The following is a 22,146-nucleotide window of genomic DNA, read 5'->3' on the forward strand; positions in this document are numbered from 1 at the left end:
AAAAATAAAAGTAAACATGAAAACATTTTTTTTCATTAAATTATAAAAAAAAAAAAAAGTATTATAAAAAAAAAAATTAAAGTACCAAACAGGCCAAACCAACCAGGTCTGAGCTGCATTCAGCCCAAGCACCCCTCTGGTGGGGGTTAGGAATGCTGACAAACTGCCAGTTCTCTTTTGTGGGAACAGAGGCTCGAGCTTCTCCACCGACTTGACTCAAGTATGGCCATGTGATTGGCTTTGGCCAATGAAGTATGAGCAGGTGTGATGTGAAATACTGCCGGGCAGGTGATCTCGGCTCCGGCGTGGAGCTTGTGCCACATTCTTTGTACCCTGCTGCTGTCATTATAGAAGCATGTCAACATGGAGCTCCCCTCAGCTAAATCTCTGAGTGACTTCGAATAACCCACCATGCAGTGCCTCAACAGGAAACAAACATAGTTGTTATAAAGCCACTGGGATTCGGGAATTTTTGTTACCACCGTGTTACCCAGCCTCTCCTGACTGATCCGCGATCTGCGTCCCGGGTATTGGTCGTTAGAATTTTACAAAGCCCTCCATCCGCCTTTCTTTCTGTGGGTGAAATTCCCCATCTTTCTAACCTTCTTATTCTTTTTTTCCCATTTATTCTTTCACTCGTTCGTACATTCGTACATCAGACACGTGGGGGCCCTTGTGGGCGGTAAGTCAAGTCACTGCTATCTGGGAGCCCACATCCTCCCTTTGTCTGGGTGGTTTGTCTTGCCCATATCCCTTTGGACCCTTCCCAACCTCCCTCACATCCGACCCAGCAATGGAAAGAAAGAGGGAGAGAGCGGGGAGGAAGTCTTTTGAAGGCAGCCTCTCAGGTCTGGGATTCCTGTGAGAGCTCTTGGTTTCTTCCTTCTTCTATCTGATGCGACCCTCACCACCTCCAGGGAGAAAACCAAGGCTCCGGGAGGTTCACTAACTTCCCCAAAGTCACACAGTTAGAAGGCAGCAGACGTAGACTTGCAGCAGGGTCATGACAGCCTGCAAGGCCTGTGCCCCCCAACCACCCTGAATCACCGGCCTCTGTGGACATCTGTCTTCCGCGGTCAGAAGTCATCGGTAGCTACAGGGTAGTATTTGCAGATAAGAGCCTATCTCCCACTTCTGACTCTTTCTTTTGTCACAGACCGAAAAAGCATTTGCGATTCTGCACCGAATCTGCTGTAGCCTGTCGTGCAACCCCGCGGGCAGCTTGGCCTTCAGGCTGTGGGAGGCATGAGGGCTCGCACACGGGCCTGGAGATGGTGGATGGCGACTCTGGCCATTAGGAAACTTAGAGCTGCAGGTAATGGGAAACCCAGCTCGAAATGGTTCTAACAAGAAGAACCTTTATTATCTCATGGGGAAAAAAAAAAAAAAAGGAACCTCAGAGGCAGAACACGGTCTCAGAGCAGTTCCTCAAAGAGACCCATCTTTCCATCTCTTCGCTTCTCTGTCCTCAGTGGGCTGGTTCTGACTTCGGCTGGCTTCCCCCACGGTGGCAAGAGGGCTGTCGCAGTTCCAGCCATCACATCAGACACAACAAAGAACAGCTCTCCTGCCGTCTCCTTCCTAACAGTCAAGAACCTTTTCCCACACCCTCTCTAGCAGAGATCCCCTCAAATCTCCTTTGCCAGAACCGGGGTCACCGATTGACTTAAGCTATAGAAATTTCATCTGGCCTGGTATCTTCTACTCACCCTCCTCTACTCTGGCCCCTCTGCATCCTTTGAGGCTGCTGTGCAGGGACTCCATCAATGGGCCACCTTGCCCTTGCCTTCAGGGTGGACTCAGCCAACGAGGGACACCAAGTGCTCCCAGGCAGGAATAAGGAGTGGTCAGGCTACTTACTCCCATGTGTCCTCCTTACTGGGCCGCCATGGGTCATCTGCATCTTCTACCAAAGGCCACAGCCCCTAGGAGGCAGCCCTCTCCATACAACATCCCCTCCTGGTTCTGGCTCCTGCTCCTGTCCTTGGGGACTTCTCGGTCCTAGGGGGTGATAACAGCTGCTGTTCGTAGCCCATGGGTAGCCCTAGGCTAATTCACCATTGGTAGCCCAGGCTAACTCACCGCCCCTGTACAATGCGCAAACTCTTCGCACACCCTTGTAAAATAGGCCTTTGCTCACGCTCTCTCAGTTGCCCAATCTGAGACCTGACAGTATGCTAGACAGGGGATAAAGCTCCCTTTGCAGTCTTGAGTCACTGTCTCCTAAGCCTCTTCCCAGGCCTCTTTAGCACTGAACGCTCAGTCCACCCCAAATCACCCCTCCCATCTCCCTATCCGCCGTGCTGATCTCCCCGTCTTTGTCAACAGCACCACCGACCATTCAGGCTCCCAGGAACAAAACCTGGGTGTCGACTTCCACTCTCCCAATGCCAGGCCCCCAACCCAGTCCAGAACGGTTTTCACCGATTCCACCTCCACTGTTCTCGCCCATTCCTCACCGTTTCCTAATTTCAAGCCTCCGTCACTGCCCATCGGCCTCATGACACAGCGGCCCCCTAAATGATCCCGCTGCCTCCAATTCATGCCACTGCCACAAGAAATGTCTTCAACCACAGCTCTGATCATGACCTTCTCCTGCTCAAAACCTGCCCCGACTGCCCGCAAATTAGACTCCAGATGCCTTAACCTGGCAGCAAAGCCTTCCACATTAGGCCCCTGCACAGCTTCCCAGCCCCATTTCCTACTGTGTGCACACAGCCCCGGCTACACAGGCTGTATCAGTCAGCTACTGCTGGGTACAAAATCATCCCAAGGCTTAGTAGCTTAAGACAACAATGTATATCATCGCGGCCAGGTCCAAGTTCAGGCAGGACTTCTGCTGCTCTGGGCCAGGCACAGCTGATCCTGGCTTGGCCCAACCCCACGTCTGCAAGCAGCTGACAGGTTGACTAAGGGCTAGTTGGTCTGGGATGGCCTCACTCTCACATCCAGCGGTTGTCTGGCTGGGTGAAAGGAAGTGACCGGGCCACGTGTCACTCATCATCCAGCAGACTCATCTGATGGTGTATTAGTTATCCGTAGCTGCGTAACAAGTTACACAGCTAAAAACCACAAACGCGGTCTCTGGGGGTCGGGGAGCCTAATGCCCCTCGGGGGGTGTCTTCGACTCGAAGACTCTCACAGGGCTAGAGTCAAGGCATCGACTAGGGCTTTGGTCACCTCGAGGCTCCAGTGGCGGATCTGCTTTTAAATGTACTCACGTGGATTTTGGCAGGTCTCAGGTCCTTGCTAGCCCTCGGCCAGAGGCATCATTTCCTTGCCACGTGGAGTCCTCCATAGACACCTGCAGCACAGAAGCCGGATTCCCTCAAAGCAAGTCATCAAGAGAACAAGAAAGGGAAAGCAAGATGGGACCCACCCAGTCTTTCTTTGTGTGAGCTGATCTCAGAAGGGCCGACTCACGTCTTTTGCGGCCTTCTATTTGTGAGAAGCGAGGCACCAGGCCCAGCCAACACTCAATGGGAGCAGGTGACACAGAGCATTAATCTCAGGAGGTGGGGATTATTGGGAGCCATTTTATTTATTTATTTATTTATTTATTTATTTATTTATTAAAAAAATTTTTTTTAATGTTTATTTATTTTTGAGACAGAGAGAGACAGAGCATGAACAGGGGAGGGGCAGAGAGGGAGAGAGAGGGAGACACAGAACCTGAAACAGGCTCCAGGCTCCGAGCTGTCAGCACAGAGCCCGACGCGGGGCTCGAACTCACGGAGTGTGAGATCGTGACCTGAGCCGAAGTCGGACGCTTAACCGACCGAGCCACCCAGGCGCCCCATTGGGAGTCATTTTAGAGCTGGCTGGCACACCTGACCTCGGTCATAGACTGGAGGCAGGGTTTCAAAAACCGCAAGAGGGCGTGCAGAAGCGCATAAAACCTCTTGAAGCCCAGGCTCAGAACTTGTCTATGCGAGCCATAGATCCAAGTGCAGATTCGAGGTGTGGGGGAAGCAGACTCCATGTCTTGATGAGGAGAGCTGCCTAGTCACACTGCAAAGAGGATATGGGCAAGGATGGAGAACTGTGTCCATTTTTGCAAAGAGGGCAACAGACTTTTCCCACCAGGCCTCAAAAATGCCTTGTGCTTTCTAGCCTAACGGCCGTAGGGCACACTTCCTTCTTCTTGTGTGTCTGAGGCCCACCTCTGCCTGTTACCATCCGGCCAGTCTCCAGGGACCAACTCACAGCCTGTATTAGTCTCCTTTTGCTGCTATAACAAATGATCACAAACTTAGTGGCTTAGGACAACTCAAATTTTATTGCCTTATGGTTTGGGAAGTCTGAAGTCCAAAACGGGTGTCACTGGGCTAAAATCAGAGCGTTGGAAGGGCCACACACCTTTCCAGGGGCTGGAGGGAACTTTTCCAGCTTCTAGAGGCAGCCCGTGTTCCTTGGCTCACGTCCCCTTCACCCGTCTTCAGCACCAAGAATGGCCGGGGAAGTCTTTCTCCTCATATCACTCTGACACTAATTCTCTCTCTCCCTCCTGCTTCCACTCGTCAGGACCCTGGTGACTATAGTGGGTCCACATTGACAAGCCAGGATAATCTCCTCAGCTCAAGGTCAGCGGTCTCCCTCCAGTCTACCAGCATCCACAATCCCCCTTTCCATGTAATGTAACATATTCTCAGGTTCCAGGTTCGAGCACATGGACCCCTTTGCTGGGGCCATTCCTCTGTGTACCACCCCACTCCCGCCCCCACTCCCACTGATGGCAGCATTTTGTTGAATACTTACTATGTGCCAGCCGGTGTGCCCAGCACTCCTTTCCCTGAATGATTCCACCCATTCTTCTCACCCCTACGAGGAAGGTACTCTCAGCGTCCTCACTTCACAGACTCCAAGAAGTTAAGCGACTCCCCAAGGAGACCCAGTGAGCACGCGCTGGATACCGGAACTTGAACCCGAGTCTGCTGAGCTCTGAAGCCAGAGTCCCAACCACTTGCTCGTGCCGTGTCCTCTGAAGCCACCAGATCCCTTCAGCTAGCTGTCACCCCTCCTCTGCGCCCCCATAGCCAAGGAAGATTGGGCCTCTCTTTTAAGAGAGATTCTTCTCAAGTCTCAGTTTTGAGCAGGCCACCTCCCCAGCTCATCTGTCAAAGTAATAAAAGTAATCGTTTAATGAAAATCTGCCATACGCCAGAACCTTCTCACCCAACATTTCTCACACCCACCGCTAAGGCAGGTGTTCCTTCCACTTCCCAGTGAAGGAAATGCAGGCTCCGGGGAGGGTCAGCCTCAGGGTTCATTGGTGTCAGTGCGGGGAGTGGAATCCAGGCCTAATTCCAAAGCCCATTCTTGCCTCCGCTAGGCCACCTGTGCCCTTGTAAATGCCAACTGCCTTCGTGAGCCAGGTAGGACCCTGTCTATCATTAGCTGGCTTTACGCTGGCTGGGTGTGTAGCTCAGTGGTTAAATGGGAGATTCTGGAGAAATACCGCCAGGGTTCCAGTCTCAGCCCTCCTGGTTTCTGCCTGCGTCTGCCTCAGTTTCCTGAGCTGTAAGATGGATACAGTGACAGCACCGACCTCATACGATCTGTCGTGAGGATTAAGTGGACTAAAATCTCTTGCCAGTCACTACTGCAGAAAGCACTCTCCGTGTTGGTGTTTTCGTGGGTTTGCCTGGTCAGCTGGGGCTCATTCAACGCCTACCCCAGTGTCTGGCCGTGCCGTGGGCCTCTGCTCCGGCCTTGCTGGGCATCTCTCTTCTGTGGCATTCCATCACCCCAGACTACCTGCATGGAAGGTTCCCTGGAAGAACAAAATAGATCATTGTTGAGAAAATACTTTGTAAACTATAGAGTGAAGTGGGCCTGTGTTGGCTATTAATGACCTGTATGAAGGGCTTAACGATCAGGCCAGAAAACCATAGACCCCCGGAGGATCCAGTGCAAAGGCAGCCTCCCCAGCGTGGGCCCCAGGGGGACAGAGGGCCGGCAGCTGTCATATTTCCTCCTCCTCTCCCATCTCCACACCCCACCCCAACTCCCCCCACCCTCCACCCCCGCCCCATCCATCCTGGGGTGGCCAAGGCTGCAGGAATGCGATGGTATCTCAGCAAACAGACAGTCTGTTCCCAGAGGAGCCGGGACCGCCCCCAGGAGGCCCCACTCTCCCAGCCACAGTAAACACAAGGGTCTGTCCTCATTATCAGCTTGGCTCAGCAGCAGTGGAGACAGTCTGCCCGCTGGAGAGTCTCCGCAGAGCGATAAGCTGTTGGGCCCCTTGTTGGCTGTCCTCCTGGGGCCGTAGCCGCACTGCCCGGGAATAGGAATCTCAGAGCTGGCCTGGCTTGGGGCCGAAATACCTCATCCAGGGGTGGGGGGCCGAGGGTGGGGAGCTGGCTGCCTTTACACTGAGAACGTCGGTCACTCAGATGAAGGAAGGGAAAGACCAGGGCTGTGCCAACGGGCTAGGACACACAGTCTGCAAAGCTCTCAGTTGCTCTCAAAGACTTCTGAGTCCATTAATGACAATGCTTTGCGAGACGGCTTTATCATCATCATCTTCACAGACCATACATATTGATGATAGCGCTCCTTCCAGTGTTTTCCAATCCATGCGCCACTCGATGAATTACGGTGCGGAAAGCACTTAGCTCCGAGCCTGGTAAGGGCTCCGAGAAGGTCGGCTTTGCAGGAGGCAGTCTGGTAACATTCCCTTAATCACTCTAGCGGTGCAGGCAACCCCCAGTCCCTCCAAATAATAACAGTGAACTCTTCTCTGGGAATACCGTGCCCCCTCTGTCCTCAGTTTCTTGACTCCCTGAAGGCGGGGGATACTGGGGCGAACCGCGCCCCCATTTGACAGCGAAGGAGACTTGAAGGGCCCAGATAGGTCAAGTGCTTTGAAGGCTGTACAGCCAGGACGTTAATGGCACAGCCGGAACCGGCCACAAGCCCTCGGACTCAAAGTCTGACAAACTTTTTCCGTCCTGGCCCCTACCTGCCCTTGGCCAACCACTGAGGAGCCGAGATCGGGTCATTGGCCTGTGTCCTGGATCCTCTCCGGGGTCAGGCAGAGGCAGATCAAGATCCTGGGGGTTGGAGATTAGCCGGCAACTCCTCCGTAGCAGCTTGGAAAGCAGCAGTGAAAAGACCTCCAAATAACCAGGGGCGGCTGTGGACTCGCAGGGTGAGCACTTGGCCGGGAGTCCAACAGCCCTGGGTTCCAATCAACTGCTATTTTCAGGCTGGTGACCTAGGGCCGGGCACTTACCCTCTCTGGATTTGGTCCCAAGATCAACCTCTTCTGAGAGTTGCTAGGTGAATTACATGAAATAGCGCACATCAAAATCCCCGGCTTTGGAGTGCCTGAGGCAAATGGCCTCTCTTACGGATCAGCCGACTTTCAAATCCCTGACCATTATTCAGAGCTCAGCTCAGATGCCTCCTATCCAGGCAGTCCTCCCTGGTTGCCCAGCTGGGCGTAACCACAGCCTCTCTAGGGCCGTCACATCTCTCCCAGGGTACCCTCTCCCTTGCATGGGGTCAAAGTTCAGTACCGATTCCTCATGGCATCCCCCAGACCCCAGCCTAGAGTCCAGAAACATTAAGTGTGTGATAAAGTAAATGAACGGGCCACGAAAGTGAAATGGCTACTCTGCCCCCCTCCTCTGCCTATAAGCCTTAGAGAGCATGCTCCCCCCCGCCCCCCCTTCAGGAAAGACTGGTAAAGACCCCTGAGAAGCGATTCTTCCCAAATATAGCTTCCTTCCTTTGTTTGCCACCTCCTACTCTCAGTTCCAGGGACTCCTGTGTTCTCTGGACCCCCAGGGTTCTCTCCTGACTCCTTGACCTGCCCTGTGAGGCCCTTCCCATCCTGGCCTCAGTGTCTGGTCCATTTCTTCTCTGGCCTCTGGTCCCAAGAGCGCCCTCTACCTGGGCTTTGCGCTCTGTTCTTCATGTTCATAGAAACATCTCTGCTCTCACCGAGTCTATAATCCAGCCACCAACATCACAGGGACTCCGGGTGCCTCCTCCCCTGTAAACACGTCTCAACTCCCGCCCCCAACCCCCCCACCCCAGGTATTCTCTCATAGGCAAGGAACCTGCTGGTGGCCTTTGGTCTTCGCAAATGTGTCCACCATCACCTTCCCCAAACCAGAAGGGCCCCTGAATCTCTCCTCCCCCATATTAACAGTTTTAGATTCTCATAGTAGCAGAGGGAATGGATGGGCACTGAGCTAGAATTTGGAGAACGGCCCCCCAAATGTCTCAGGTTTTCTCCAGCCCATGTCTTTTTTGTTTGTTTATGTTTATTTTATCGAAAGACAGAGAGAAAGAGAGAGAGTGCGAGAGAGAGCATGAGCTGGGGGAGGGGCAGAGAGAAAGGAAGAGAATTCCAAGCAGGTTCTGAGCCACCAGCTCAGAGCCCAACACGGGGCTTGATTCCACAAACTGCGAGATCATATCCTGAGCTGAAATCAAGAGTCAGATGCTTAACTGACTGACCCAGCCAGGCACCCCGCTCCAGGCCGTGTGTTCCTCCCCGCGTCCGCTGGAATGTTCCCACCTCCACCATCCACCTCCCCATCAGATCCCCACATCACAGGTGCTCCTTTATTCCCCTGCTGCAGTCTCAGACCTCGGGCTACCTCCCCAGGCCTGGCCCTGGCCTCTCTGCCATCCGCCCCTGAGCACCACCCTGTCACCAGCATATTCCCAAATATGTACAGTCTTACTCTATGCCAGGTACTATTCTAGGCCCGGGGGGGGGGGGGGTACACAGCAGTGAGCAAAACAGATATTGTCCCTTCCGTCATGGAGCGTTCATTCTAAGGAGGGAAATAGACCAGTAAAACGAGTGAAACATACAGTATTTTAAGTTAGTTTTATTGTAAGTAACTTTGCTATTGGAAGTAAGGGCTTTGGCTAAACGTAAAGCAGAGATGAGTTCGGGGAGGGCTGGGTCGAGTTGCTACTTAAATGGGGTGGTCAAGTGGGCCTCCTTGAGAAGGTCACATCTCCTCAAAGAGTTGAAGGAGGCAAGGGGGTGGGCCTTGAGGGTCCAGGGGGGAAGAGCATTCCAAGCAGGAGGAACAGCCAGTGCAAAGCCCCCTGTTTGAATTTATGTCCCCTCCTCTGTGCACCCACATTTTGCATCCCCCTATTTGGCCTTTGACAGAGGTGAAAAGCGTTAGAGGACGTGGTTCATTTGGTCACCTGTCCTGCTGCATCAGGAGCCATCCTTGGGGCAGGGACCCCTAATGGCCAACGTCACAGTCATCCCCCACACTACCCTGGCATGTCCGGGAGTGCACACACCCAGACCTACCCGCTCAGGCCCAGACATACACACCCACACTTGTATGGAGAGACCCATACACTGTGGCCATAGAGGAGAAGGGCTCGGTTATTGTCAGCTGGGACGAACTGCATGAAGAGTAAATAATAATTAAGTGCGCCCAGCCCCACTGAGTTTACAAAGGTCTTCCTTGTGCCTACTCTTTGAGCTGAGAACTGGGTGGTTATTAAAGTGAGGCTCAGAGAGACCAAGGTGAGCAGGCCAGTAATTGGTATTTGCAGTACTAGAACCTGACTCGTCTGATTACCAGCCAACATATGATTTCATTTTTTTTTAAATAGATCAGATGTGACTACAGTACAAAACTCAAAATGGCCATAGGGGCACAGAAGTGTCCCTCTTCTCCTCCCCCAGGTACCCAGCTCCCTCCCTGGAGTCTAAGGCACTTACTGGTTTATTTCCAATGCACTTAAACGGGGACTTAGGCTCCCCTCTTTCTGTGAAGAGGTTCGGCTTCACAAATATAGCTGACAGGATGGACACAGGCTGGGAGCCCTTGCTCCAGAAGCATCTCTTCTTTGCTTCTAGAACCTAGGCTTTCTGGGGCCAGGCTTGGCATCCACTTGGTTTCCACAAAACCACAAGCCTCTTGGATCTGCCACATAGTCACTGCACGTCCTACATCTTAGTCCCTGGGGAATGGCCACTCATCATGAGGAACCCAGTGTCCTCAGAGAGAGGAGACAGGGATGGAGCAGGAATGGGCTGGGGACGGGGACGGGGCACGGTGGGAAATCACACTGTGCTGGAATGCCTTTAAAACGGGGACTCCATTTAATGACCTCTGCGTTCTTGCTCAGCGGTTTCACTGCTGGTGGACTGTAATTCCCCGTGAAAATGATGGCGTTGGAGTCGCTGCGTGACCACACCTACCATACCCTCACACAGTGCCCCATACAGTCAACTCCAACGATGTAGTGTGGTGCGTGCCTTTCCTTTACTAGGAGCAGATGAAAATGAGTCAGCAGAGGGCCTGCTGCCAGGAGCTTACAGTCTAGGGGAGGATGGACACACACCCACACCAAGGGACCCTGCTCAGGAGCCTGGGGGGAGGGGGGGGGGAATCAAAAGATGATGCTTCTCCTAGAATGAGTGAAAGAGAGAGAAGGGATGCACAGGACCCCCAGGCAGAGGAGCCAACACATACAATGAACAGGGATGCTTAAGAAATGGTAAGAGAAGGGCGCCTGGGTGGCTCAGTCGGTTCAGCATCTGACTTCAGCTCAGGACATGATCTCGCAGTTTGTAAGTTCGAGTCCCGTGTCAGGCTCTGTGCTGACGGCTCGGAGCCTGGAGCCTGGAGCCTGCTTCGGATTCTGTGTTTCCCTCTCTCTGCTCCTACCCTGCTCGCACTGTCTCACTGTCTTTCTCTCAAAAATAAATCCCCAGTAAAAAAAAAAAAAAAAAAAAAAAAAAAAAAAAAAAAAAAAAGAAGGGAAAGAGGAACTTTGGTCTTGGGTGGCGAAGACCGAACAGGAAGAGTCAGTGAAGATGAGAAGTGAAGGGTCTGGATGTCAAGGGGGGTTTTCTATCTTATAGGTGGAAATTTTCAAGCAGAGTCATGGCAGGGTCCAATCTGGTTCCTATCTGGATCTCTCACAGACTAGGAGCCCTGTAGAGGATGGGTTGGAGGCAGGAGATTCTAGAGGCTTCAGGGGCAAGGGATATGAAGGTGTGACTAAAGTTAGACTAGTAGGAATGTATTTATAATGCTTAATTCCTAAAATAGGGTGATGGGGACTTAGTGTTTATGTTCTTTCTTTATAGGTTCATAATGATAAAGAAATTTTATTATTTTTAATAATTTTTAAAGTTTATTCACTTTGAGAGAGTGAGAGTGGGGGAGGGGAGAGAGAGAGAGAGAGAGAGAGAGAGAGAGAGAGAGAGAGAGAATTCCAAGCAGGCTCCACACTGTCAGTGCAGAGCCTGATGCAGGGCTCAATCTCACTAACTGTGAGATCACAACCTGAGCCAAAATCAAGAGCCGGATGCTTAACTGACTGAGCCACCCAGGCTCCCTAGCAAATGTAAATGTTTTATTTATTTTTTTGAGAGAGAGGGGGACAGAGGATCCAAGGTGGGCTCTGTGCTGACAGGCTGACGGCAACAAGCCCAGTGTGGGACTCGAACTCATGAACCGTGAGATCATGACCTGAGCTGAAGTCAGACACTCAACCAACTGAGCCACCCAGGGGCCCCAAAAATTTTAAATTAAAGTCAGTGAATACAAGCTCCAGGAGGGAGCTTGAAGATAGCATTAGCTAATAATGAAGATCCTTATGCACTTAATAATAGTGCTTAATAGACACGATTCCTAGGATTTTACAACTGCACATTTATTTAACCCCCACAGCCCTAGGAGGTAGGTATTACTCCCAAATTACAGATGAGGGGATAATGAAGTACAGAGAAGTTGATTATCTTGCCCAAGGTCGCCCAGTCAGTAGGGTGGAAAGCTGGGATTCAGTGGTCACGCCCTTAACCAGAGCTTGTAAACCACGTGGGTCCTGTTCACCACCACATCCCAGCACCTGGCGCACGCTGAGTCTACTGTGTTTTCATCGAGCGAATGCAGCCCAGAGAGGTTCAACAAGTTCTTTTAGGTCATACGGTCCTTCAAGATGAGACCCCCATGGGACTGGTCGGTTGGCTCCTGGTCCAGCACTCCTTCCCCAACCTGGCCACACCCCTTCCTCTCTCTCCTGTCTGTCGCCAGTCTCCATTCTCAGCTGTCCCGGGGTCACTACGCTGGCAGCCGGAGCCTGACTCAGCCAGACCAGAGGAGCCAGGCAGGCGGCCACATTCAACGCACCGGGGTGAGGACACTACCCAGCGGGGAGGCGGGGCCGTGCAAAGGGCGGGGCCAGACTGGGCGGAGTCTGTGGGGGGGCGGGGCGGGACCACGGCGCGCCTGGCCCCGGAGCTGCAGGAAAGCTCCGCCTCCTGCTAGTTCTGCTCCGGCTCCCTAGCCAGCTGTCTATCGCACACTCAGAGAAACCCAGCTCTTTGGGACCTGTTTTCCCTAGCTCAGTATACCCAGAAGCAGGTGCCCCAGTGAGCCCTCCTGCATGAGGTGCCAGATGCCAGGTTCGAAGCGCCCCAGGTTCCAGGCTCAGGGCCTAGAAATACCCAGTACTAAAGCCGTCACCTTCGAGGCTTCAGTTTCCCTGTCGGTGAAGCATGGCAGTTGGTGGGGGCGAGACTTCCCACTGCTTGTGCCTCGGACGCTTTGGGAGATGAAATATACCCCCGTCTGCCCACTCCCCACCGCCACTCTTGTCCTCTAGCAAAGCTCCCAGGGGTCCTCACAAGGTGATACACAGACAGCACTAGGGGATCCCCTGAGAACTTGTCAGAAATGCAAATTCTCAAGCCCCATCCCAGACCCACTGAATCAGGAACCCTGAAGGGTGAGTCCAGCAATCTGGTTTCACCAGCCCTCCAGGTGATTCTGATGCGTGCTCAAATTTGAGAACCATGAATCTGTCATTTCCCTGATTCTGGCCTCAAGCACAGCCACCATCTTTCTTGTGCTCCAAATATCATCAGTGGCCCCATACAATCAAGCCCAAGCCCTTCTCCTGCCCTCCCTGGCCCTTCACAGCTTAACTCCCCCTTGCTTTCACCCCTTGGAACAACCACCAGCCCTGAGACCCCAGGGACACATCATGCATGTGTTTCCAGGCCCTTGTTAATGCCTTCTTCCCTTTGACCAAAACTTCAAGTTTCTCTCTTCCAGGCAACTTTCCCAGAATGCCCAACTCTTGATGCCTCAGTCCTTGCAGTCCTGCCCAGGGTTGAGTATTGATTGGCGTTTGGTTTTGGTATGGGCTAAACTGTGTCCCCCCAAAACTTACATGTTGAATCCCAACCCCCACCCTGTACCTCAGAATGTCAGTCTATTTGAAAATAGGGCTTTTTTTTTTTTTTTTAAGTAGGCTCCACGCCCAACATGGGGCTCGAACTTATGACACTGAGATCAAGAGTCTCATGCTCTACGGACTGAGCCAGCCAGGTGCCCTGAAGATAGGGCTTTTAATAAGTGATTCCGTTAAAATGAGGCGGTCACTGTGGTCCCTAATCCAATCTGATCGGTATCCTTACAAAAGAGGAAATTTGGACATACCAAGAGATACAGGGGATGTGTGCCCACCGAGAAAAGACCATGTGAGCGGCGGCAAGAGGGAGGCCATCTACAAACCACGGAGAGGTGCCACAGAGGAAACCCTACCCTGTGGCACCTTGATCTTGGACTTCCAGCCTCCCAAACTGTGAGAAGATTAATTTCTACTGTTTAAGCCCCCAGTCTGTGGTATTTTGTTATGGCAGCCCCAATAGACTAATACAGATTTTCAAGTGGTTAGTGGCATTTTCCTTGAGGAGTCCCTCCTTTCTATAGTGTACTTTTTTAAATTTTTTTTTTTTTTAATTTTTGAGACAGAGAGAGACAGAGCATGAGCAGGGGAGGGGCAGAGATAGAGGGAGACACAGAATCTAAAGCAGGCTCCAGGCTCTGAGCTGTCAGCACAGAGCCCGACGTGGGGCTCGAACTGGCAGACTGCGAGATCATGACCCGAGCCGAAATCAGACGCTTAACCGACTGAGCCACCCAGGTGCCCAGAAGTCCCCCCTTTCTAAATCTCACTCCTCTTCAGGCCACTGTGACAAGCTCTGCCATTGCTCCCTAAGCGTGACCCTGGAGCCTGGACAACAGCCCGTTAGCAGATGGGGATCTCCGGCTCTCCCGGGAAAGGAATGGATAGACACAAGCAAAGGCAGACAATGTGGTCTACTCCCTGTGTCCCAGCCTCACAAATGGCTTCTGTTTCTGAGGAACAGTGTGCTGAGCATGAAAGGCGACCAGACACAAATGTTTTTGAGGAGAATTTCCATTAGTGGATTCCACCTTCCTCATTCCCTCTCGCCCTTTCCTCAACTCAAATCACACTGTGATACACACAACATCTGTTAAAATGACCCACCCAGGAAACTATCAACTGTGGTTCCGTTAGGAAAACCTGGGCTCCAGACTTGGCCCCTACTCTGCTGCGTGGCCTTAGATTAGTCACACCCCTCTCTGGGCTCCAGGCTTCCCGGTGAAAGGAAGAAAGAGCCTGGGGGAGCAGACACCAAGCACTTCCAGAAGAAGATCCGAGGCTCCAAGTGAGCAGGGCAGATGGGGGATTGGGAGGCAGGCAAATCACGCTGGAGGAGAGAGAAGAGGCTGAAACATGGAGATCCTTGAAAACCACACCGGGAGGTGGAAATTCCATGACTAGGCAGTGGGGAGCCATGGCGGGCTTCTGAGCAGTAAGAGGGCCAAGCTGACCCTGGATAATGACTGGCCATGGAGGGGTAGCTACCCAGACCCCTGCCTTCCTAACGTCATCCTTCGCCACACTCCCCTTGTCCGCTCCTGACCTTCTTGTTCCTCCTCCAACATTCTAAGCCCTTTCCCACCTCGTGACTTTCACCCTGGCTCTTCCATTTGCTAGAAAACTGGAACAACCCTACGGTTGTGGCAGGTAGATACTATTATGATCCTGACGCTGCAGATGAGCAAACTGAGGCACAGAGACAAGTGACTTGTTCAAGGCCTCCCAGCGGTGGCGGTGCTGGTATGTGAAACTCTGGGATTCACTCTTACCCCATTAGAATGGCTCACCGCTCCCTCCACCATCCAGTATAAAGTGCCCCCCCCCCACACACACACACCTCGCCCCTCTTACCCACTGTGGTTTCCATCAGAGCACTGGGGCCCCCTGATCTTTTGCATTGCTTTGTTGGTCCCTGTCGCCAGAGCCGTCCATCACACTGTAAGCTCCATGCAGGCAGGACTTTGGTTCACAGCCGTATTCCTAGCTCCCAGCGCAGTGCCTGGCACAAAGGAGGGGCTCAATCAAGGTTTGTTGAATGACTAAAGGAACAGAAATGTTTCTGTGCAACGGGGAAGCTCAGCTCAAGCGTCAGTGGACCTCTATCCATCCTTTTCCTGAGCCCCCGACCCCCAGAGAAAGAATCCCTCCCTCCTGCTTCGTGCTCCCCATCCCGCCCCCCCCCCCACACACGTGGGTCTCCCCACTAGACCGTTCATCACCTAAAGACACTAGCCCTTTCATGTCATCTTAATACAAATAACACTAATTAACACATTTTGGGGGGGGGGGCTTTATGCGTCAGGCATCGTTCCAAACTTTCTGCACGAACTCACTTAATCTAACGATATTGTGAGGTATGTACTGTTATCCCCATTTCACAGGTGAGGAAACAGAGAAAGAGGGAAGTTAAGTATCTTGCCCACAATCATACACCCAACAAAGGGCAGATCCAGGGTTTAGATTCAGGCCGTCCAGTCAGTGCCCTTTTCCCCACGCAGGTGGCAGGCCTGCTCCCTCCTGGGGCTCCGGGTGAGTCTGGGACCCGGCTGGAGGTCTGGCCTCCTCGCAGGCCGGCCAGCACCTCTTCCTGATTACCCACAGGCCCGCAGGGCCTCAGGGCCACTCTCAAGTGCATCGATGCACTTGAAGCCCAACAGATGGAGTCCGTGCCCGTGAATCTGCTGGCGTTTCCAGTACAGGCAGAGAGCTGGCAGGGCAGTAGCTTCTGGAATATATTCGTTTTCCTGCTGCTGCTGTAGCAAATGGCCACAAACTTAGTAACACAGATGCCTTACCTGCAGTTCCAGAGGTCAGAAGTCTGACCTGGGTCCCTAAACTCGAGGTGTCAACAAGGCGGTGTTCCTTCTGGGCACCCTAGGGGAGAATTCATTTCCCTGCCTTTTCTAGCAGCTAGCGCCTGCACTCCCTGGCTCGGGGTCTCTTCCAGCATCTTCAAAGCCAACAACAGCAGATCAAGTCCTTAGACTGCTCCCCCCTGACTCTGCTTCCTTCCTCAGCCTCTCTCCCTCTCTGCTCCTGCCTCCCTCTCCCATGTTTAAAGACGCTTGTGATCACATCGGGCCCATCCAGCTAATTGAAAATAATCTTTCCATCTTAAGATCAGCTGATAGTAACCGTAATTCCATCGGCAGCTTGAATTCCCCACCTCCATGTAAGCTAACAATTCACAGGTTCTGGGGATTAGGACGCGGAGGTTTGGGGAGGGTGGGAGGATGGGGGGGGGGCGGCTTGGTTCCACTTACTGCACAGATGTTTCTCAGATTGTTCCTCAAAACTGCCATCCCTAAATTTCTGTGGAATCACTGGAGCATCTCCAAAGACCTGATGGTGGGACAGCCTGGGCCTCAGCGCCCTTGAGGCCTCCAGTGCTGGGGCGGGTAGGAGGCACGGGCCTCCCTCAGAGAAGCCCCTCACAACCTGCAAGGAACAGGACCCACGGGGGCCGGCCAAGGCCTCGCAGTCCACCTCTGGGCAAGAAGAAAGCGGACCCTCAGAGCACTTTCACCTGTTACCAATACCTCACCAATCCTGAGCCGGAGGCCACGAAGAGATTCTTATCCCTCCTTTAAAGGGCGGCAAAGTGAGGACTGGAGAAATGAGGTCAGTGCCCAATGTCTTGCTTGCTCGCTTGCTCGTAGCCTACGCGCACGTGCTGTGAATTGTGGGCTCATCCTCCCTGCAAGCCCGCGCCTCCCGAGAAGGTATTTGCACCATCCAGGTGGCCGGGGTCCTGGAATTCAGATAAACGTGACCCTCCTTGCCCCCCCTGTAATGTCTGGTTGGACATAAGCCACCTAAAATACTGCTTCCTTATGAAAATAGCACAAATATTATAAAGCGCAAAAAACCATCTGAAACTTTAAGAGAAACCCTGAGACCTAGGAGAAACCATAGGGGTCGCACGGGTCACGTCTGCCAAATCGTGGAGGTACATTTTTCTCCATTCCCCAGTTCCGAGGCACATTTCCAAGGAACAAGGTGCCACACGCACCAATACAATACTGCACGCACAGATATGCATGTGTGTGCGCACACAAACTGACATTCCCCCTAGAGGCCCAGAAAAGCCTGCGGTCCAGGCGCGGCCGACTGGACTCTTCCTTTCCAGTCTGGAAGTTTTTATTTCCTTTTCTTGCCTGACTGCGCTAGCTACAAACTCTAGCACGATGTTGACTAGCAATGGTGAGAGTGGACAGCCTTGTCCTGTCTCTGATCTTGGGAGGAAAGCCTTCAGTCTTTCACCATTAAGATGTTAGCTGTGGGATTTTCTTTTTAAGTTTTTTTATTTTGGAAGAGAGAAAAAGAAGGGCGCCTGGGTGGCCCAGTCGGTTAGGGGTCCGACTTCAGCTCAGGTCTGATCTCACAGTTTGGGAGTTTGAGCCCCACACCGGGCTCTGGGCTGACAGCTCAGAGCCTGGAGCCTGCTTCAGATTCTGTCTGCCCCTCCCTCACTCTCACTCTGTCTCTCTCTCTCTCTCAAAAATAAATAAGCATTAAAAAAAAATTTTTTTTTAAAGAAAGAGAGAAAGCAGGGGAGGGGCAGAGAGAGAGGGAGACAGAGAATCCCAAGCAGGCTCTGTGTGGTCAGCACCGAGCCCGATGTGGGGCTCAAGCCCACAAACCATGAGATCATGACCCAAGCCTAAAACAAGAGTCGAACATTCAACCGCTGGGGCCACCCAGGCGCCCCAGCGGTGGATTTTTACAGATGTCCTTAATCAGGTTGAGAAGTTCCTTTCTCTTCCTAATTTATTGAGCATTTTCATTAGGAATGAATGTTAGATTTTGTCAAATGTTCTTTTTTTGCACTTACCGAAATAATTACACGGTTTTTCACTTTTAGGGTGTCAATAAGGTGAATTACATTGACTTTTTAAGGTTTATTTTGAGAAAGAGACAGAGCACCTGCATGTGCACACGTAAGGGGGAAAGGAGCAGAGAGAGAGACTAGGAGAGAGAATTCCAAGCAGGATCCACGCTGTCAGTGCAGAACCTGACTCGGGGCTCGATCTCACAAACTGTGAAATCATGACCTGAGCTGAAAACAAGAGTTGGACGCTCAACGGACTGAGCCACCCAGGCGCCCCCCTCAGACACTGGGGATTTCATCTTTAGTTTGATTTGGATCTTTTTTATGTTTTATGTCTCTACTTAACATGTTCAATGTTTCTTTTAGCTACTTGAACTTAGGGAATACAATGTAATAGAATAGGTGCCTTAATACCCTTTCTTCAGTCTGCATGGACTCTCTCCTCACTGTATGTTGTATTTTCCTTCTTTGCACGCCTGGTCATTTTGCTTGGATGCTAAGCATTGTGACTTGTTGGGTAAAATCCTTTTGGATTCCTAAAATTATTCTTCAGATTAGTTTTGGGACATGGTGAAGTTGCTTGGAGAGACTTTGATTGTTTGAGGTCTTGATTTTAAGCTTCATTAGGCAGGACAAGAGTCACATTTGGTGTAGGATAAGTCTCCCTGCTACTGAGACAAGAGCTTTCATATGCCCCATGAGTTAGGATGTTTTATACCCTGGTTTTTGGCACAGGCACTATTTTGAGCCCTGTAGAGCTAGGTACTTTTCTTTCTGGTCTTTAGGGGCTCTTTCCCAGCCTCGGGCAGTTGTCTCACACACATGTGCTGATCAATATTCAATTAAACACGAGAGGGAACTCTGACTTGCCTTGTGTGGCTCCCTCTTCTCTGGTCCCTTCCCTGTGAATTCTAGCTACCTTGGCTTCCTTAGACTTCCAGATCCAACTTCTCAACTCAAGGTGACTGCTGGGCTCTGCCTGGGTCACTGTCCCTTTGCTGTGGCCTGGAAATGCTCTCCAGGCAGCAATCCGGGGCATTCGTAGCTCATCTCGTTTGTTTGCTGTACTGTCCTCCACTGCCTGATATCCAACATCTTGACATTGTTTCTTGTATCTTGCCTGATTGTTCCCTTGTTTTCAGGTGACCAGGCAAATCCAGTCCCTGCTCCCGAAAGTGAAAGTGTCAGTAATCAGAATTTGACATTTAAAACAAAAAAAGGGTGCCCAGGTGGCTCAGTTGGTTAAGCGTCCGACTCTTGATTTCAGCTCAGGACATGATCTCACGTTTCTTGAGTTCGAGCCCCGCCTTGGGCTCTGTGCTGCTTGTGCAGAGCCTGCTTGGGATCCTCTCTCCCTCTCTCTCTCTGCCTCTCCCCCGCTCAATTCTCTTTCTCTCTCAATAAATAAACAAACTTAAACAAAAAAAAGTACTAGTAGTAAAAAATTAAAAAAAACAAACAAAAACAAAAAAAGTACTAGTTAAAATAGCATCTAAAAATAATAAATACAGGGGCGCCTGGCCGGCTCAGTTGGAAGAGCATGTGACTCTTGATTCTGAGGTCATGAATGCTGGTGTAGAGATTATGTACATAAATAAATCAGAAAAAAAATGTAAGTCTTTAAAAATATTCAATGCAGATAAATCCGACAGAAGATATGCAAGAGCTGTGCAGTGAAAACTACAAAATAGTGCTAAGAGGAAATTAAAGCATACGTAAATAAATGGAAAGATACGCCATCTTTGTGTATCAAAAGACTCAGTATTGCTAAGATGTCAGTTCTGCCCCAACTGACATATAGATCCAATGTAATCCCAGCCGAAACCCCAGCAGGCGATTTTTGGTTGAAATGGACAAGTCGCTTCTCAAACCTACAGGGAAGTCCAAAGGACCTAAAACAGCCAAAACCGTTTTGAACACAAACAAATAAGCAAAAGCTGGAGGACTTAACATTACCTCCTGCTTTCAAGACTTACCATAAAGCTACAGGAACCAGGGCAGTGCGGCATCACCCTCGAGACGGGCAAATAGCAAAACAGAAGAGAGTCCAGAAATAGGCCCACATGTAAACAGTCGATTGATTTTTGACAAATGTTCCAAGATAATTCAGTGGAGGAACAAGAGTCTTTTCAACAAATGGTGCCGGGACAATTGGATATCTGCGTGCCAAACAAAACAAAACAAAACACAAAACCAAACCTGTTATCCAAACTTTGTACCAAATATAAAAATTAACTCAAAATGGATCATAGACTTAAATGTAAAACCTCAAATGATAAAGCCTTAGAAGAAAACATAGGAGAAAATCTTTGTGACCTTGGGTTAGGCAAAGATTTCTTAGATAGGCACCAAACACGATTGATACAAGGGAAAAAAATGACAAATTGGACTTGAGCAACATAAGAACTTCTACTCTTTGAAAGGCAGTGGTAAGAGAATAAACAGATAAGCCACAGACTGGAAGAAAATACTCGCGAATCAGATATCTGATAAAGGATTGGTATCTAGGACATACAGAGAACTCTCAAAACTCAATAATGAGAAAACAAATGACCCATTTAAAACTGAGCAAATTAGGGGTGCCTGGGTGGCTCAGTTGGTTGAGCGTCTGACTTCGGCTCAGGTCAGGATCCCCCATTTTGTGGGTTCGAGCCCCCTGTCGGGCTCTGTGCTGACAGCTCAGAATGTGGAGCCTGCTTCAGATTCTGTGTCTCCCTTTCTCTTTGTCCCTCCCCTGCTTGCGCTCTGTCTTCTCTCTCTCTCCCTCTCCACCAAAAATAAATAAACATTAAAAAAAAATTAATAAAAAAACTGAGCAAATTAAAATAATGATAATAATTATGATAACAGGCAAATGACTTGAACAGACACTTCACCAAAGAAGATACACGGATGGCAACTAAGCACGTGAAAAAAACACTCCATGTCATTAGTCATTAGAGAAATGTAAATGAAACCACAATAAGATATCACTACACACCTGTTAGAATGTCTAAAATCAAAAAGACTGGGGCGCCTGGGTGGCTCGGTCATTAAGCGTCTGACTTCAGTTCAGATCATGATCTCATGTTTGGTGACCTTGAGTCCCACACTGGTGAGCTCGAGCCCTGCTTCAGGTGAGCCCCACTTCTCTCTCTCTCCCCTCTCTTTCTCTTTCTGTCCCTCACTCACTTGTACCCCCCCAAAAAATAAAATTAAATTAAATAAACATTAAGAAAATCTAATCAAATGAAAAAGACTAATTATGTCAAGTGTCGATATGGAACAACTGGGATTTTTTTTCTACTGATGGTTGAAATGAAATGATCCAACCATGTTGAAATACAGTTCAGCCGTTTCTTTAAAAAGTTAAACATACATCTACCGTGTGACTCAGCGTCCCATGCCTCGCTAGGTATTTACCCAAGAGTAATGAAAGCTTATGTTCATACAAAGATTATATGTGAATTGTCTTTTTTTATTAGTAGTATTTTTGTTTGAACGAGAGAGAGAGAGAATCCCAAGCAGCCTCCATACTCAGCATGGAGCCCAAGGCCGGGCTGGATCCCACGACTCTGTTCAGATCATGACCTGAGCCAAAAGCAAGAGTCAGACATTCAACAGACTGAGCCACCCAGGTGCCCCTGTATGTGAATTTTCATAGCAGCTTTATTTACAATAGGAAGAAACTGGAAACATCCCAAAACACCCATCAACAGGTGAATAGATAAACAAATTATGGGATATCCATTCAATGGCATGCCACCCAACAATAAAAAGGAATAAAAGGTTGATGTATAGGGGCGCCTGGGTGGCTCAGTCAGTTGAGCACCCCCGACTCCGGATTTCAGCTCAGGTCACGATCTCACAGTTTATGAGTTTGAGCACCGTGTCTGGCTTTGCACTGACAACCTGCTTGGAATTCTCTCTCTCTTTCCCTGTCTCCCTGCCCCTTCCCCTGCTCTCGCTCGCTCTCACTCTCCCTCTCAAAATAAATAAACTTAAAAAAAAAAAAAAGGTTGATATATACACAGTATGGATGAGTCTCAAAATAACTGCCGAGTGAAAGAAGCCTTACACCCAAGAACATATATGCCGTCTGACTCCATTTATTTATTTTATTTTTAATT

At 50.5% G+C, this 22,146-nt stretch overlaps 1 long non-coding RNA gene across 4 annotated transcripts; it reads right to left on the reverse strand.

Annotated features, from left to right (window-relative positions):
• On the reverse strand, nt 1-20,190 carry LOC123385883. Of its 4 annotated transcripts, none has more exons than XR_006599083.1 (5): nt 16,002-16,368; nt 15,058-15,205; nt 5,549-5,773; nt 4,759-5,114; nt 1-3,304 (listed from the first exon to the last, which is right to left on the reverse strand). It is a non-coding gene; the product is annotated as an uncharacterized LOC123385883 (long non-coding RNA). The 4 variants fall into 4 exon arrangements; XR_006599082.1 differs by having other exon boundaries at nt 5,675-5,773; nt 16,002-16,367; XR_006599081.1 differs by lacking the exon at nt 16,002-16,368 and adding an exon at nt 20,014-20,190 and having other exon boundaries at nt 4,759-5,773.
• Between the last annotated feature and the right edge of the window lie 1,956 nt (nt 20,191-22,146).

This window comes from Felis catus, chromosome B3, assembly GCF_018350175.1.
Source record: "Felis catus isolate Fca126 chromosome B3, F.catus_Fca126_mat1.0, whole genome shotgun sequence".
NCBI lineage: Eukaryota > Metazoa > Chordata > Mammalia > Carnivora > Felidae > Felis > Felis catus.